Source organism: Cynocephalus volans, chromosome X (assembly GCF_027409185.1).
Source record: "Cynocephalus volans isolate mCynVol1 chromosome X, mCynVol1.pri, whole genome shotgun sequence".
NCBI classification, from domain to species: Eukaryota; Metazoa; Chordata; class Mammalia; order Dermoptera; family Cynocephalidae; genus Cynocephalus; species Cynocephalus volans.
Window position 1 is genome coordinate 139,312,480 of NC_084478.1, and position 15,921 is coordinate 139,328,400.

Sequence of the window (15,921 nt, forward strand, 5' to 3'; positions counted from 1 at the left end):
CTCAAACTATTCAAAAAAATTAAAACCAAAGCCATTCTACCAAACTCATTCTATGAGGACAACATAACTGTGGTACCAATACCAGATAAAGACACACACACACAAAAAAAAAAAAAAAAAAATTACAGGCCAATATCCTTGATTAACATAGATGCAAAAATTCTCAACAAAATATTAGCAATCAGAATACAGCAACACATCAAATTATACACCATGATCACGTGGGATTCATCCCAGGGATGCAAGGATGATTCAACGTATGAAAGTCAATAAATGTGACATATCACATCAACAAACAGAAGGACAAAGACCATATGATTCTCTCAATAGATGCTGAAAAAGCATTTGACAAAATTCAACATCCCTTCATGGTAAAGACTCTCAACAAATTAGGTATACAAGGAAAGTATCTCAACACAATATAAACCATCTATGCCAAGCTCACTGCCAGTATCATTCTGAATGGGGAAAAACTGAGGGCTTTTCTCTCAAGAAAAGGAACAAGACAAGGGTGTCCATGCTCACCACTTCTATTTAACATAATACTAGATGTACTATCCAGAGCAACCAGGCATGAAAAGGAAATAAATAGCATCCAGATTGGAAAAAGTGAAGTCAAACTGTCCCTATTTTCAGATTTATGAAACTACATATAGAAAAACCTAAAGACTCTATCAAAAAACTCCAAGAGCTTGTTAATAATTTCAGTAATATTGCAGGACAGACAAAAATCTTGCATTTACATTATCCAATTATGAGTTAACAGAAAGAGAAATCAATAATTAAGCACATTTTTAAGAGTCATGAAAAAAATTAAATAACTAGGAAGCAATTTAACCAAGGAGGTGAAAGATCTCTACAATAAGAAGCACAAACCACAATTGAAAGAAATTAAAGACACAGAAAGATGGATTTACATTCCATGCTCTTACATTGGAAGAAGTAACACTGTGAAATTGTCTATAGTACCTAAAGTGATCTACAGATTCAATGCAATCCTCATCAAAATACCAATGACGTTCTTTACAGAAATGGAAAAAACAACCTTAACATTCATATGGAACAACAACAACAAAAAATACCCTGAATAGCCAAAGCAATCCTGAATAAAGAAAATAAAGTTAGAGGTATAAATCTACCTCACTTCAAATTATACTACAAAGCTATAGTAAACAAAACAGCATGCTACTGGCATAAAAATAGATCCTTGGACTAGTGGAGCAGAATAGAGAACTCAGAAATCACCCTTCAGTCTTACAGCCATCTGATATTTGACAAAGATAACAAAAACACACATTGGGGAAAAGACTGCCTCTTCAATAAGTGATGCTGGGAAAATTGGATATACATATGCAGAAGAAGGAAATTATACATTTTCCTGTCATCATATACTAAAATCAACTCAAAGTGGATTAAAGACTTAAGTATAAGACCTGAAACTGTAAAATTACTTCGGGAAATATAGGTGAAACACTTCAGGATCTAGGTCTGGGCACAGATTTATGAACATCAGCCTGAAACCACAAGCAACAAAAGAAAAAAATAAACAAATGGGACTATATCAAACTAAAAGCTTCTGCACAGCAAAGGAAACAATCAACAGAGTGAAACAACAACCTACAAAGTGGGAGAAAATTTTTGTTAACTATGCATCTGACAAGGGATTAATTAATATCCATGATATAAAAGGAATTCAAACAATCACACAGTAAAAAACCAAATAACCCAATTAAAAATGGCCAAAGAAACTGAATACACATTTTTCACAGGAAGACAAACAAATGGCCAACAGGTACATGAGAAAATGCTCAACATTGCTAGTCATCAGGGAAAAGCAAAGTAAGACTGCATTGAGATATCACCTCACCCCAGGTAGACTGGCTATAATCAAAAAGTTGGAGTATAACAAAAGCTGACGAGGATTTGGAGAGAAAGGAATGAGTTTCTCAAACAACTACAAATTGATCTTCCATACGATGCAGCAATCCCATTTCTGGTTATATAGCCAAAGGAATGGAAATCATCATGTACAAGGGATACCTGCACTCTCATGTTCATCACAGCTTTGTTCAAAATAGCCAAGATATGGAACCAACCTAAATGTCTATAAATGGACAAACGGAATTTGAAAATGTGGTATGTATACACCATGGAATACTACTCTGCCATAAAAAAGCATGAAATAATGCCGTTTGCAACAACATGGATTAACTTGGAGAAACTTATGCTGAGTGAAATAAGCAAAAGCACAGAGGGATAAATACCCCACATACTCACTTGTAAGAGGGAGCTAAGAGAGAAAGAAGGAAAGAAAGACCACAGTGGTGTGTTGCAGTTGCAGAGGGAGAGAGCATACCTAGGGATATAAAGTGGAGTGGGGCAAAGGGGGAAGGGAAGAAAGGTCGGGGATAATTGGGTGGGGGACACGGAGTATTATGGCAATTTGTGGTAATACGAATGGTGCCAGTATAAATCTGGCCATCACATCTTGGGCACGAGTGGTGACAACCAGCTTTGTACCCCATTAATATTCATAACCAAATAAAGCATTTTAGCACCAACATACAAACAATATACGCTATAAGATCACAATTAGCAAATGAAATGTTTATAAAAGTAGGTTATCTAGAGTTTGGAAGTATTTCCCAGGTAGAAGAAAACTATAAAACTATAGTTTGCTCTCAAGAACAGATGTACAAAACCCTGTTTGTTAGACAATATTATTAATATACCATATATCTGCAAAGAAAAATACCTTAAAAAATACTGCTGTAATATGGTTACGAGGGAAAAAAATTATACACAACTCTAAGACCATGAGTGAATCTCCATAAAAAGAAATATGTGAATCACTTAAAGAGAGAATGCAGCTAAGGATTAGCCATAATTCTTTGCATTAAAAGTCAAAAAGATGGTCTTGAGGATGAGCAGGAAAGTCTTCAAGTCAAGTTTTAACCAACAAAAAGATCTTTCTCTGCTTAGAGAACCACAAGCAAATTGTGTCGTTTCCACGTGAAAGACGAAAACAGAGATAAAAGCACAAACGCAGCATTAATAAAGTAAGACAAGAAATAGAATGTAAATTTGTGCACTTTGAAAACGAGGCGGCCGTCCTTAGCTCCAGAGTCCTGCGTAGTTCCCATGGAGGCCAGAAAGGAAAGGACCCCCCAGCCAGGAAGAGCTTCATCTCAGGCCAGTTGGAGCAGTGGGTGTAGAGCGCATTGGGGAACTCGAAGTAGTTCACCCAGAGGTCATCACGGTTGAGCCAGCCTCTGCCACAGGTGAGCTTGAGCTTCCTCCCTGCCAGCGCTGGAGAGGAATCTGGGCTGGCCGAGGCCCTCTCCTCCAGGAACTTGGGCGCGGACGTCATAGACGAGCAAGGAGCCATGGCCGGTACCCATGGTGATGATGTTCTGAAGCTCAGCGAGCGCACGCCTGTGCCGCCATATCGGGAGCACAGGGGCCGGATGTTCTGCTGGCGCTGGCGAGGATCCAGGAAGGAGACATGGGACTGGGAGCCCACCGCATACAGGGACAACTCGTTGCAGTAGGTAAGGCACACGTTCTCTCGGCAGTAGGGTAGCCTGATGGACAGCAGCCTGGACAGGGTGCTCCTGGCTTTCCACAGGTGGAAGTAGCCGTCCAGGGACACCGCTCCCAGTTCCTGGTTCTTGCCGCTGAAGGCCAGGGCCCGCACCTTGCGGTTACTGGGGTTGGTGCTGGCCCTGGGGATGAACTTCACGTCCCTCGGACGGATGTGGGCGTACACGGGGAACCCCGCATCGTTGTGCCAGGCGATGTTGCCATTGAATATGTCGGAGTCCACCCTCCACAGCGCCACGGTGCCATCGCGGGAGCCACTCACAGCCACGGTGTCACTCACCCAGGCGATGGCGAAGACCCCGTCCTTGTGGCCATGGCGGTCGCCGAGACACACAGGGTCCAGGATGGGCAGCTGGTAGATGGCCAGGCTGTTGGGGTTTTTGCCCACGGTGGCCAGAAGCGTCTTGGAAGGATTGAGCTCGATGGCGTGGATGCCGCAGCCCGGCTTGGCCCGGGCCAGCCCGGGCACCCTGTCCTGCAACAGGGGGATGCGCGTGATCTGTCCCGATTGCACATCCAGCACGAAGAGAGTGTTACACTTGGTGCCTCACACCACCTGCCTGGCGTTCAGCCACTGAGACGCGAACACCTTGTTGAGGGTGCCCAGGGCCAGCTGGCGCTCGGTCAGCAGCTCGGGCAACCTCCGCGCCGCGTAGACGCGCAGCTCGCCCTCGAAGCCCGGCAGCCCGGCGCGGCCCGGCGCGCCCACCTCGCGGCCTCCCAGGTAGTGCACCAGCGAGCGACGTGCCGCCGGCCGCTTCTGCTTCTTGGGCAGCAGCCGCCCCTCTCCCTCTGCCGCCGCAAAGTCCCGCGACGACGAGCTCCCGGCGCCCGCCTGGAGCGCGGGCGCTTTCCGCTTCCTGCTACCTGTTTGCTGCGTGGCCATGGTGCGCGGCGGGCGGGCGGCGGCGGCGGCGAGGTGGCGGCGCGTGGCACCGGTGTAGGTTGTGGCCGCGGCGGGGATGGCGGCAGGGATGGCGCGTCAGCCTCGAGCGCGAGATCTCGGGGGCCAGGAGACCGGAGCGACCGTTGGGCAGAGCCTATCGAGTCTGGCGTGCGGCAGCGGCTGAGGCAACAGTGGCGGGCCGGGCAAGGAACGCGCGCCAGAGGGAGCGGAACGCTGAGGCAGCAGCGCGGACCTGGGCGAGGGCGGGAAGTGCGACTGGCGGGGCAGCAGGCGCAAACTCGGAGTGGGGCGAGGACGACGCGGGGGGCCGCGTGAGGGGCGGAGGCAGTGGGAGGAGCCGGCAGGGTAGGGGGCGGGGTGCGTGGGGGCGGGGGTGCGTGGGGGGGGTGCGGGGGTGCAGGGGGCGGGGGGACGATGGGGGCCGGGGAGTGCACGCTGGAGGGAGGGCGGAGAGGGTAATGCAGCCGGGAGTGGAGAGTCGCGAGGGCTGGCGCTCCAGGACCCCAAGTGTCCGTGGGGCCTTTGGTCACTGTTGGGACAGCAGCCAACTAGCCCTCTTAAAATCCCTACTTGAATAAAATCTGAAACCTAAAACACAGTCAAGCAAGGGGTAGAAGGAGCCCTGACCGAGATCTGTGTGAAGAAATGAAGTGCACTTGGAGTAATCCTGGGAGATTCTTTGCTGCCATTAGACACGGAATTTGGCAGAGAATGGGGGCGTTTGGCAGCAGCAGGGAGACTTTCACCCTTATGTAATTCCTGCAGCTCCTCCAGTTTCAGCCCTCTCTGCTGGTGTCTTAAACAGTTTCAACCAAATATTTCACCCCTGCCCCTCAAGTTGAGATCTCTGAGCTTTTGTGCCAGAGTCCATGAGGATTTCCAAATGCAGATCCCTGGGCCCCACATTCCGTTCATGGGAATGTCTGGGATTCCTTGGTTGGGCAGGCAGAGCCTTTAAAACCTGGTGGGGGGAGGTGGGGAGAGCGGGGGAGCGGAGCGGGGCGAGAGTAGGGGATCTTTGGAGGCATAAAGAGGTGGAGTGGAAGAGTCCAAGGAAGGGCACCCCTCTTCCTACTACTGGGAGGGAAAGTTAATGTCCCCATTGTCAGTCCCAAAGGCCCAGGTGCTTGGGAAGAGCTCCCTGCCGCCTTGGGTTGGGGTCCTGAGGGATGGATAGAATTTTTACAAGCAGAGAGAAAGACAAAAGAACTTTCCCGAAGAAGGCATCCATATGGATACAATGGTGAGAATGTAGAGGGTTCAGCACTCCTAGTTGTAGATAGGTTCATACCCTGTGTGCTACTTCAGGGCAGCCAATCCGGTTGCAGGCCCATACTGGGTATGCTCAATTACACAGCGATAGCAGTTACACAGTGATACGTTGTGTGGAGAGGCTGGTGGCTGATACCAACTCTGGACAAGCCCCAATCCTCCTCTGCAAAAAAAAATAAGTGTTTGGGTGGGTGAGTGTGGGTATGAATTTACTTCTCTGATCAGTCAGGGGAGGGAGATCATAGGAGCTACTTTGTTGCTGCTTTCCCCTCTCCAGCCTCCCTGCCCTTTTTCTTCTGTCCCCTTCCCCCTTTCCTTTTGCATCTTCACCTCAAGTGCACAAATTCCACGTAAAAGCCATGTGTCTGTCCTTCCCCGCCAATCCAGTCCAACTGCTGCATCTCAGTGCTCCTCAACACTCCTGCACCACAGTTCTGACTCCTCTTCTTGTTATTCACTCCACAGCAACAGAAGAGGTCGCATCTGCTTGTTGTGGTAAACAGGGAATTAGGAAAGCCTCCATGAAAGAAGCTGCATTTTGTTTACACAGGTAGGTGTGGAGTGAACGGACGTTTCAGAAGGAGGCAACCATATGTGTAAAGGCAGGGATAATTTAGAGAAGTGTTTCACTAGTCGTAGTGTACGTTAAAATCACAGGGGCAGCTTAATAGATGTGCATATTCCTTAGCTCTATCCCAGAAGATTTGATGCAGCTGGTCTGGGGACAGGGTGTGTTTCAGGTGGGAGATTAACATCTCCAGTGTATGTACTAGTGAAGGTTCTCCAGAGAGACAGAATCAATAGGATATGTTATAAATATATGAGAGGGGATTTATTAGGGGAATTGGCTCATGTGATTGTGAAGAGAAGTCTCATGATAGGCCGTCTGCAAACTGGCTGATGATAGCATGGCTCAGTCCCAGTCCAAAGGCCTCAGAACTAGGGAAGCCGATGATGTTCTTGGTTTAAGTTATGGAACCCAAAAGCTGAAGGGTCTTGAGATTTGATGTCCACGAACAGGAGAGCAGAGTGTACCCCAGCTCCAGTGGATAGAGGAGAGATTCACCTTTTTCTCCGTTTTTGTTCTCTCTGGCCCCCCAGTGGATAGGATGGTTCCCACCCATCTTTCCGATCTAGTCCACTCAGGCTGTCCTGCTAAACTCTTCTGGAAACACCCTCATGGACACAACTAAAAAAGCTTTACCGGGTTTCTTGATAGTCCTTGATCTAATCAAGTTGACACCTAGAATTAACCATCATAGTGTACTTCAAAGTTATCGTGAAAATGGACCATATACAAGTGAATATTGTGAAAGCTTTGACAGTTAAAGAGGCCATAATCAGGTAGAGGCTAAAGCAGAGTGGCCCAGACAGGAAAATTATACTTACTAGGTATATAGAACTTATATTTTGCTATTACCTTCCATCTTTACTATATCATTATACTAACGGGCATGTTGCAGGAGCTTTACAAATATTGTCTTCTTTAATCCGGTATTATAATTGTGGGAGCCACATAGTGGTAGGTTATGATTTTGTTCAAAGTCAGTGAATTATTAAGTGAACCCAAGTAATCTGAATCCATACTCCATGTTCTTATCCACATCTCAGAGATTGGGAAAATGCCAGGGACTGAGTGAAAGTTCTGCTAGTGACAGATTTTTAATAAGCCTTACCTTCTTGAAGCACCACAAATGATAGGATATGGCTGTGGGACATCTCTGGAAGTTGGATGCCAGGAGTAGAAACACGAAGAGTAACTGTGGCAGATTCTGGGATTCAGTCTGTGATCAGTTGCAAGGACTACTAAAAGCAGCAGTTCCATAGCTGTTCTGGAGCGACAGCAGAATAGACTAGTAAAGACCAGTGTAGGTTATCCTGATGTTATCTTGTAGTAGAGCAGTCGGTGGGGTTACCCATAGCAAACATGAAGAACTAAGGACCACATCCATCTCCTTTTTCCTGTGACCAAGTAAGCATCAAAAGTCTAATGACATCCCATAGAGAGGGGAAGGAACCTTTGACACTGCTGATACTGGACTCTCTACCAGCTAGGATTCAAACACAATTTGGCTTAGAAAAATAAAAGAATGTGCTATATAGCATTCTCTCTGGTCTCATGGGAGAAGAAAATATCCATTACCTAGGACTCAAAAGAACAAGGAGAGGGCTTTCTATGCTCTGGGTGATAAGGTACTGAGAGGCAACCCCTTACACACTTAATACCCTCCCCCCAAGTCATCATGCAGTGGTCTTATGTCTGTAGTAGTAGAAGGTGGATATTATAACTGTCCAAAACATCTTGAAAATATACAGAGACTTCCAGTTCTGGCCAGTATGGAGTAGCCCCATTTTTTTTTCAGGTCCTCCCTCTTAAAACTAAAAATAAATAAAGAAAAAAATATCCTGAACATAGCACAACTAACAACTAACAGAAGTTTTAGAAAGATGGAAAGAAGTTGGATATACTAAGGACCCCAGAATTTGAGGAAACACAGCATAGTGAGTTCCCTGGGTTCCCTTATTGTGTCCTATATATTCTGGACAGAAAGCTGCAGAAGTCTCCAACCCAGAACCATCAACAGCCCCAGATAATAAAAGCTACAAGAAAAGCCCATTGCCCTTAGGCAAAGGATCTAAAAAAGAGAGTCCTAACAATAGCAAACCTCTTTTAGCAATACTCACTTTACTCCAGCCAAACACAAAAAGAAAAACTACCTCATCTCACTCTGCCACACACTGTTTCAGAGAGGATAAGTGGGGAGCTGACCTTCAATGGCAGAAGAAGGTGTTATACTCTGATTCCCCAGCAGTGGTAGTGTCAGTATAATCCACTGGTGAGCTAAGCCTCCACCAACACCCAACCAACAAGGAGACTTAAAGTCAGGCTTTGAGAAGCAGCTAACCACCACTATGCTTCGGCCCCCTCCTCTTCACCAGTGCCAGTAGGGCTCAGTGAATAACTGAGTTTCCACTCCCACCAAGCATCAGTGAGAGTGAACAAAACAGTGAGAGTCAGAGCTAGTCATTATTCCACTTTCCCCACCTCTGGTATCAGCCAGGAGCTGAACTTGCACACCCACCCAGCAGCAAAGAGACTGAGCAAGGAGATGGAAAGCAGTGCTAATCCTGTTCCTCAAGAAATAGTGAAGTGTGTACACATATCATAACTTTAAATAAATCCACACCAAGACACATTATAATTAAACTTCTCAAAACTGAAGATAAAGAAAAAAAATTCTTAAAAGCAAACAGAGAGAAATGACACATTACCTCCAGCGAGCAACCAAGTCAAATGACAGCAGATTTCTTTTCTGAAACTACGGAGACCAGAAGGAATTGCTGAAAGAAAGATATGTCAACAACAAATTCTATATCCAGCAAAAAAATTCAAGAATTAAGTGAAATAAAGATATTCTCAGATGGAAAAAAAAGAAAAAAGAAAAAAAACTGAAAGAATTTGTTACTAGAAAACCTATCCTTGAAGGATAGTTAAAGAAGTTCTCTAAGCAGAAGGTAATTATAAAAGAAAACTTGAAATTTTAGAGAGGAAAGATGAAAATAAAAATGGATAAAAATGTGTGTAAACATAATAGACTTTCCTACTTCTCATGAGTTTCTTAAATCATATTTGATATTTGAAGCACAAATTATAGCACCATCTGATATTGTACTCAATGTATGTAGAGGAAATACTTAGGACAATGATATTTGAAAGAAGGGAAGGTAAAGGGACCTTATGGGAAGTAAGGTTTATACACTTCATTCAAGGTAGTAAAACCCTGATAACAGTATACTGTGATAAATTACATATGTATTTAATGATTTCTATAGTAACCACTGAGAAACTTCACAAACTAATTTACTCAAAAATACTATTAATAAATGAAGATGGAATTTTTTTTAAAGTGTTCAAATAACTGACAGAAGGGTGAGAAAGAAGAAACAGAAGAACAAGAATAAGAGGAAACAACAGAAAACAAATAAGTGGCAGACTTAAGCCCAAACATATCAAAAATTACTGTAAATATAAATGATCTAAATATACTAATCAACAGAGATTAGAAGAGTTGATTCAAAAGAAAATATGATCCAAAAATGTGCTTTCTACAAGTAAATTCCTTCAAATGTGACATACATAGGCTAAAAGTAAAAGGACAGAAAAAGATATATGATGCAAACATTAATCACAAAAAAGCAGGAGATGCTATATTAGTATCAAATAAAATGGACTTCACAGTGAAAAAAAAATTAGAGTGAAAAAAGGTTATTACATAATCTAGAAGGATCAATTCACAATCCTGAATGTGTATGTGCCAAACCTGAGACATTCAAAATATATAAAGCAAAAACTGAAAGAATTGGAAAGTGAAATAGGCAAAGCAACACTCCACTCTAGAACAACCATACAGAAAATTAACATGGATATAGAAGAACTTAACTTGGGTAATCAATCAACTGGATCTAGTTGACGTAGGAGTAAACTCCACCCAATAGCAGCAGAATACATTTTTTCAATCTCACATAAAACAATCATAAAGATAGACCATAACCTAGGCCCTAAAACAACCTCAACAAATTTTAAATATTGAAATTATAGAATATGTTATTTGACCAGAATGGAATCAGACAGGAAAACAGTAACAGAAATATAACAGGAAAATTTCCAAACACTCAACAGCACATTTCTAAATAATCCATAGTTCAAAGATGAATGTGTCAAAGGAAATAAAATAATACATAGAACTGAGTAAAAATGAAAATACTACATATCAAACTACAAAGCCCAAATCTGACCATCTACTGATGGCAGCCCATGGAGCCCCAGGTGGCTCCATCCTGAGGGATGTAGTAGCCAATGTTGACATGTGGTCATCCAATGGAACAGAAAATTATTCAATGACATTTACAAACCAACTTGTGGATATGGGGGGTAAAGGTTTCAAAAATTTTTAACAAGCAAGTAACTCATGTATTCAAAGATGGATACCGGAGCACTCGGGACAAAGGTCAGAAGAGATGGGTAAAGCCCATTTCAGTGTTCTGTGTTGAAAAACACAGGACAGCTGGAGTGCACATTGATGAATCATTATTCCTTGTTACTTGTGAATATTTATCAAGCCTAATTTTTTTTAAAGTATATGCAACCCAAAGATTTTATTCCTAAAACAACATAAAATGCTAAAAGACTTCAAAAGAAATTTGAGAAAATGGCTAAAGAGTTATAAAGGCAAACAACAAATCTAAATCATGATGTACCTGTTCTCTTATTTGAATCTGATAGTTCATTGATGTATAGTCCCCCAAGTAAAATTTACGGTAGTCATCATGGCATAATGGAGAAGATATTACAAGAGATGAAGGACAAAGGGGAAAATCTTTCCTCTGCCTCTTCCAAAATGATTGAGCAGCCTCATGATAATCTAGTTAAATCCTTGCTAATAGTTTACACACATCTTCTGATGCTCTTTGTGGAAACTCAAGATGTGGAAATTAGGAAAGGAAGTTGGGAGGATCTATTAATAAAATTAAAAGTGGTATGTGTATTTCTTCACTTGTGTTGAAAACAAATAGTACTCATGCATCAGCATCTTCTAATTACCTCAATCAATTACATCCTCAAAAATCCAGGAAGAAATAAATTGGCAAAGAGATACTGTAGGTGGAATAGTCACCTCTGGCAAAAAGCAAGCTGAAGGTATATAAAAGGAGATGTTTGTTGAGAAATAGTTTGTCTCCTACATTATCTACAACAAAAGGTCATGTTTTGATACATTCGAGACCCAATAGTTCCTCAACAAAAAGAAAACGAATGTGAGAGTACTTACACTCACCTCCAAAAGAAAAGCTAAAGAAAAAGAAGTACAAAAAAAAAAAAAAAGTACAAAAAAAAAAAAAAAAGAAAGAAAAAGAAGTACTGTAGGAAATCTGTAATGCCAAGGTTGTTGCTGTTTAAGTCAGAAAACAGATTGCAGTTCATGACCAGATCTACTATTGAGACTCTAGATTGTGGGGAGTCCTGGATCTACAATTGAGATTCCTGATTGTGGGGAGTCCTCATATGATGATTATTCTTCACCTGATAATCTTAAGGAAGGGAACTCAGAGAATCTTCCTCCTGAATTTCAGCCATCATCAAGCCCAGCTCTGTTCCACAGCAGAAGTGTTTCTGAGAAGGAGACAACAATCATATTAGAAATGTCTGTTTTTTCCTGCATTGGTGAAAAACCCAGATCAGTCAACATTACCAATTTAACAGTAAAAACTATGTCCAGTCCTCATAAACCTGCAAATGATGAAGGCAATACAGCTTTGAGTTTTAATATCTGCCTATGAAGAAGCTCTGGGGGGCTGTAGAGAGGCTGGCCCTCAGCAGAGAGAAGACACATGCCTAGATAGAAACAACTTTCCTTGTACCATTGATGATCCTGCCCATCCAAAAGGACATCATGGAGATTTAACTCCTTTGAAAGGAAACAGTAAAGAAATGAAAGAATTGGTTGATAGTAAAAACATGCCGAAAGAAGGTACCGCTTCCAAAATGCTGAACTCTTCTGAAGGTGAAGCATAAAGTGAATATAAGATAAATTGTGTCAATGATTGTGATGTGGAGAAATATAGAGAAGAAAAGGAGAACTTATCCAGAGGATATAGTGAATATATGTGAATCTCCTTTTCCATGTATCTTTGTTATACAAATATGTAATAGTTCATACATATTTTAAATTTATCACATTTTAATAATTAAAAAAAAACTACATAGCACACAACTAAATCAGTACTGACAGGTAAATGTATAGCATTAAATGCTTAACATTAGAAACAAAAGAAAGGTTAAACATCATCTAAATTCTAATTTCAAGAAACGAGGAAAATAATCCCAAGGCAAGCAAAAGGAAGGAATTAATATAGGCAAAAGCAGAAATGAATTATATTGAAAACGAAAAACAATGGAGATAATCAATGAAACAAAGAACTGATTCTTAAAAAACAGATCGATAGACAGACAGACAGACAGACAAATCCCTGTCAGCAAGACAGACTGACAGTAGTGAAGAGATAAACACAGATTAGTAGTATCAAGAATAAAATTGAAGACATCATTATAGATCCTGCAGAATTTATTATGGGATAATAAGGAAATAATATAAGCAATTTTACACACATGAATTCAACAACTTAGAAGAAGTGGACTGAGTCCTCAAAAATTACAAGCTACTGCAACTTATCAGGTTTTTTTTTTTTTTTTTTTTGCTGACTGGCTGATACAGGGGTCAAAACCATTGACCTTGGTGTTAAACTCACCCAATTTTAAATAGAAAATTTAGATAGCTCTATAACTAATAAGGAAATTAAATTGATTATTTATTTTTTTCTTCCAAATTTTATTTTATTTTGTCAATATACAATGTGGTTGATTATTGTGGCCAATTACTGAAACCTCCCTCCTTCCTCCCTCTCCCCCTCCCTCCCAACAATGTCCTTTCTGTTTGCTTGTGGTACCAACTTCAAGGAATTGTAATTGTTGTGTCTTCTTCCCTACCCCGCCCCCTGGGTTGTTTTTTTTTTTTTTTTTTTTTTTTTTTTGTGTGTGTGTGTGTGTGTGTGTGTGTATTAATTTATTTTTAGCTCCCACAAATAAGTGAGAACATGTGATAAAAAATATGGAACGCTTCACGAATTTGCATGTCATCCTTGCACAGGGGCCATGCTAATCTTCTCTGTATCATTCCAATTTTAGTATAGTGCTGCCGAAGTGAGCACTAAATTGATAATTTAAAATGTCCTCCTGAAAATGATCTCCAGACTCAAATGTTTTCACTGGAGAATTCTACCAAACTTTTAAAGTAGACTTACCACATTTACACAATCTCTCCCAGCAAAATAGAAAAAGAGGTGTCTTAGTCTTCTTAAGCTGCCATAATAGAATAGACTGGATGGCTTAAACAACATAAAAGGTTTTTTTTTTTTTTTTTTTTTTTTTTCCCCTATAATTCACATTTCTGAAGGCTGGAAGGTGTCACCAAGGTAGGTTTCATTCTGAGGCTTTTTGGCTTGTGCAGTTGCCTTCATACAGTGTGCTCACATGACCTCTTCTTCCTATGAGGGCAGAGTGAGAGATATCCCTTCCTCTTCTTGCATGGCAACCAATCTTATCAGATTAGGATCACATCATTATGACCTTTTTTAACCTTAAAGACCTTATCTCCAAACACAGTCACACTGGGTATTAGGGCTTTAACATATGAATTTTGGGGAAGCACAGTTCAGTCCGTAGCAAGAGGGAACAATTCTCAACTCATTTTAGGTAGCTAGTAATCCTCAACAAAAATATTAGAATCCAGCAATCTCTACAAAAAGTAAACAACATGACCAATCTGGATTTCTTTTAGGTATGCAAGGCTGGTTCAACATTTGAAAATCAAATTGTGTAAACTACCATGTTAACAGTATAAGGAGGAAAGATCATATCAACTGACACAGAGATAGCATTTGTCAAAATACAAACCCCCATTCATGCTAAAACTCCCAGCAAACTGGGAATAGAAAGGAACTTCTTCAAATTTGTAAAGAACATGTACAAAAACTTACAGCAAATATCATATTTGAAGGTGAGAACTAGATGCTTTACTTCTAAGATCAAAAGCAAGGTAAGGGTTTCTGCTTTCATCAGTTTTTTCCAACTATAACTGGAATTTCTACCCAGTTTAATAAGGCAAGAATAAAGGACCTATAGGCAGGGAAAAAAAGGAAAGAAATAAAAATGTTATTAATTGCATGTGCAATGATCACCTATGTAAAAAATTCCAAGAAATCTACAAAAAAATTTTCTAGAACTAATTAATTCAGCCAGTTGTAGGATGCAAGTCAATGTACAAAAGTCAGTTACATTTCTGTATACCAAAAATAATCATATAGAAAATGAAATAAAAAACACAACACCATATACAATCACATAAATAAAATGAAATACTCACATGCAAACTTACCAAAATATGTACAGGATCTGTATAGTGAAAATTACAAAATAGTAATAAATTAAATCAATGAAGACATGATAACATGCCATGTTTGTGTATTGGAAGACACAGCATGGTAAAGATGTCAATACTCCCCAAATTGCTTTGTAGTTTTAGTGCAATTCCTACCAAGATCTGATCAAGGTGTTTTTGGAGGTATAGACAAGCTTGTTATAAAATTTATACAAAAAGCCACAGGTCCTAGAATAGCTAAAGAAATCCTGAATAAAGTGGAAGCAATCACTGTACCCCATAGTGTCTTACTACATAGCTATAGTAACCAAAACAGTATGATCTTAGTGGAGTGATAGGTAATACATCAATAAATGGAACAGAATAGAGAACACAGACATGCACTAGAACACCTAGTCCATTTTTGACAAAGGTTCAAAGCAATTCAATAGAGGAAGGAAAATATTTTCAAAAACTGGTGCTGGAGAAATTGGACATCTATAGGCAAAAAGTGAACTTCAACCTAAACCTCACTCCTTACAAAAAAAGTTATCTCAAAATAGGTCACATGCTTAAATTTAAAACATAAAATTATAAAACTTTTAGGAAAAAAATAGAAGAAAATTGTTGGGATATAGAAGTAGACAACTAGTCCTTAGATTTTACATCAAAAGCATGATCCATAAAAGGAAAAATTGGTACACTGAACTTCATCAAAATTATAAGCCTTTACTCTGTGAAAGACGCTGTGAAGACTAAAGGACAAGCTACAGAAGGGAGAAGATATATGATAACTGTATATTCAACAAAAGACTAGTATCTTGAATATATAAAGAACTATCAAAACTCTAAAACAGTAAAAAAAAAAAAAAAAAGAAGAAGCCAATTAGAAAATGGGCAAATGACACAAACAGACATTTAATTGAAGAGGATATACAGATGGAAAATAAGTACTTGAAAAGATATTCAATATTACTAGCTATCAAGGAAATGCAAATAAAAATTGTAATAAGATATTACTGCACACCTATCAGAATGGCAAAAATAAAAAATGACAACACCTAATTCTGGCCAGAATGTGAAGAAACTGAATGACTCTTACATTACTAGTGGGAATGTAAATTGGTGCAGCCATTCAGAAAAACAGATTGTCAGTTTCTTACAAAA

The 15,921-nt window shown here is 40.6% G+C and overlaps 1 non-coding gene and 2 pseudogenes across 1 annotated transcript; 1 reads left to right on the forward strand and 2 right to left on the reverse strand.

Moving 5' to 3' along the window:
- Positions 1-3,114: 3,114 nt before the first annotated feature.
- LOC134367754 (DDB1- and CUL4-associated factor 12-like protein 2) lies at positions 3,115-4,489 on the reverse strand (annotated as a pseudogene).
- Positions 4,490-10,588: 6,099 nt separating this feature from the next.
- Positions 10,589-12,449, forward strand: LOC134368426 (microcephalin-like; annotated as a pseudogene).
- A 991-nt stretch (positions 12,450-13,440) lies between these two features.
- On the reverse strand, positions 13,441-13,545 carry LOC134368757 (U6 spliceosomal RNA). The gene has a single exon (XR_010022467.1). It is a non-coding gene; the product is annotated as a U6 spliceosomal RNA (small nuclear RNA).
- Between the last annotated feature and the right edge of the window lie 2,376 nt (positions 13,546-15,921).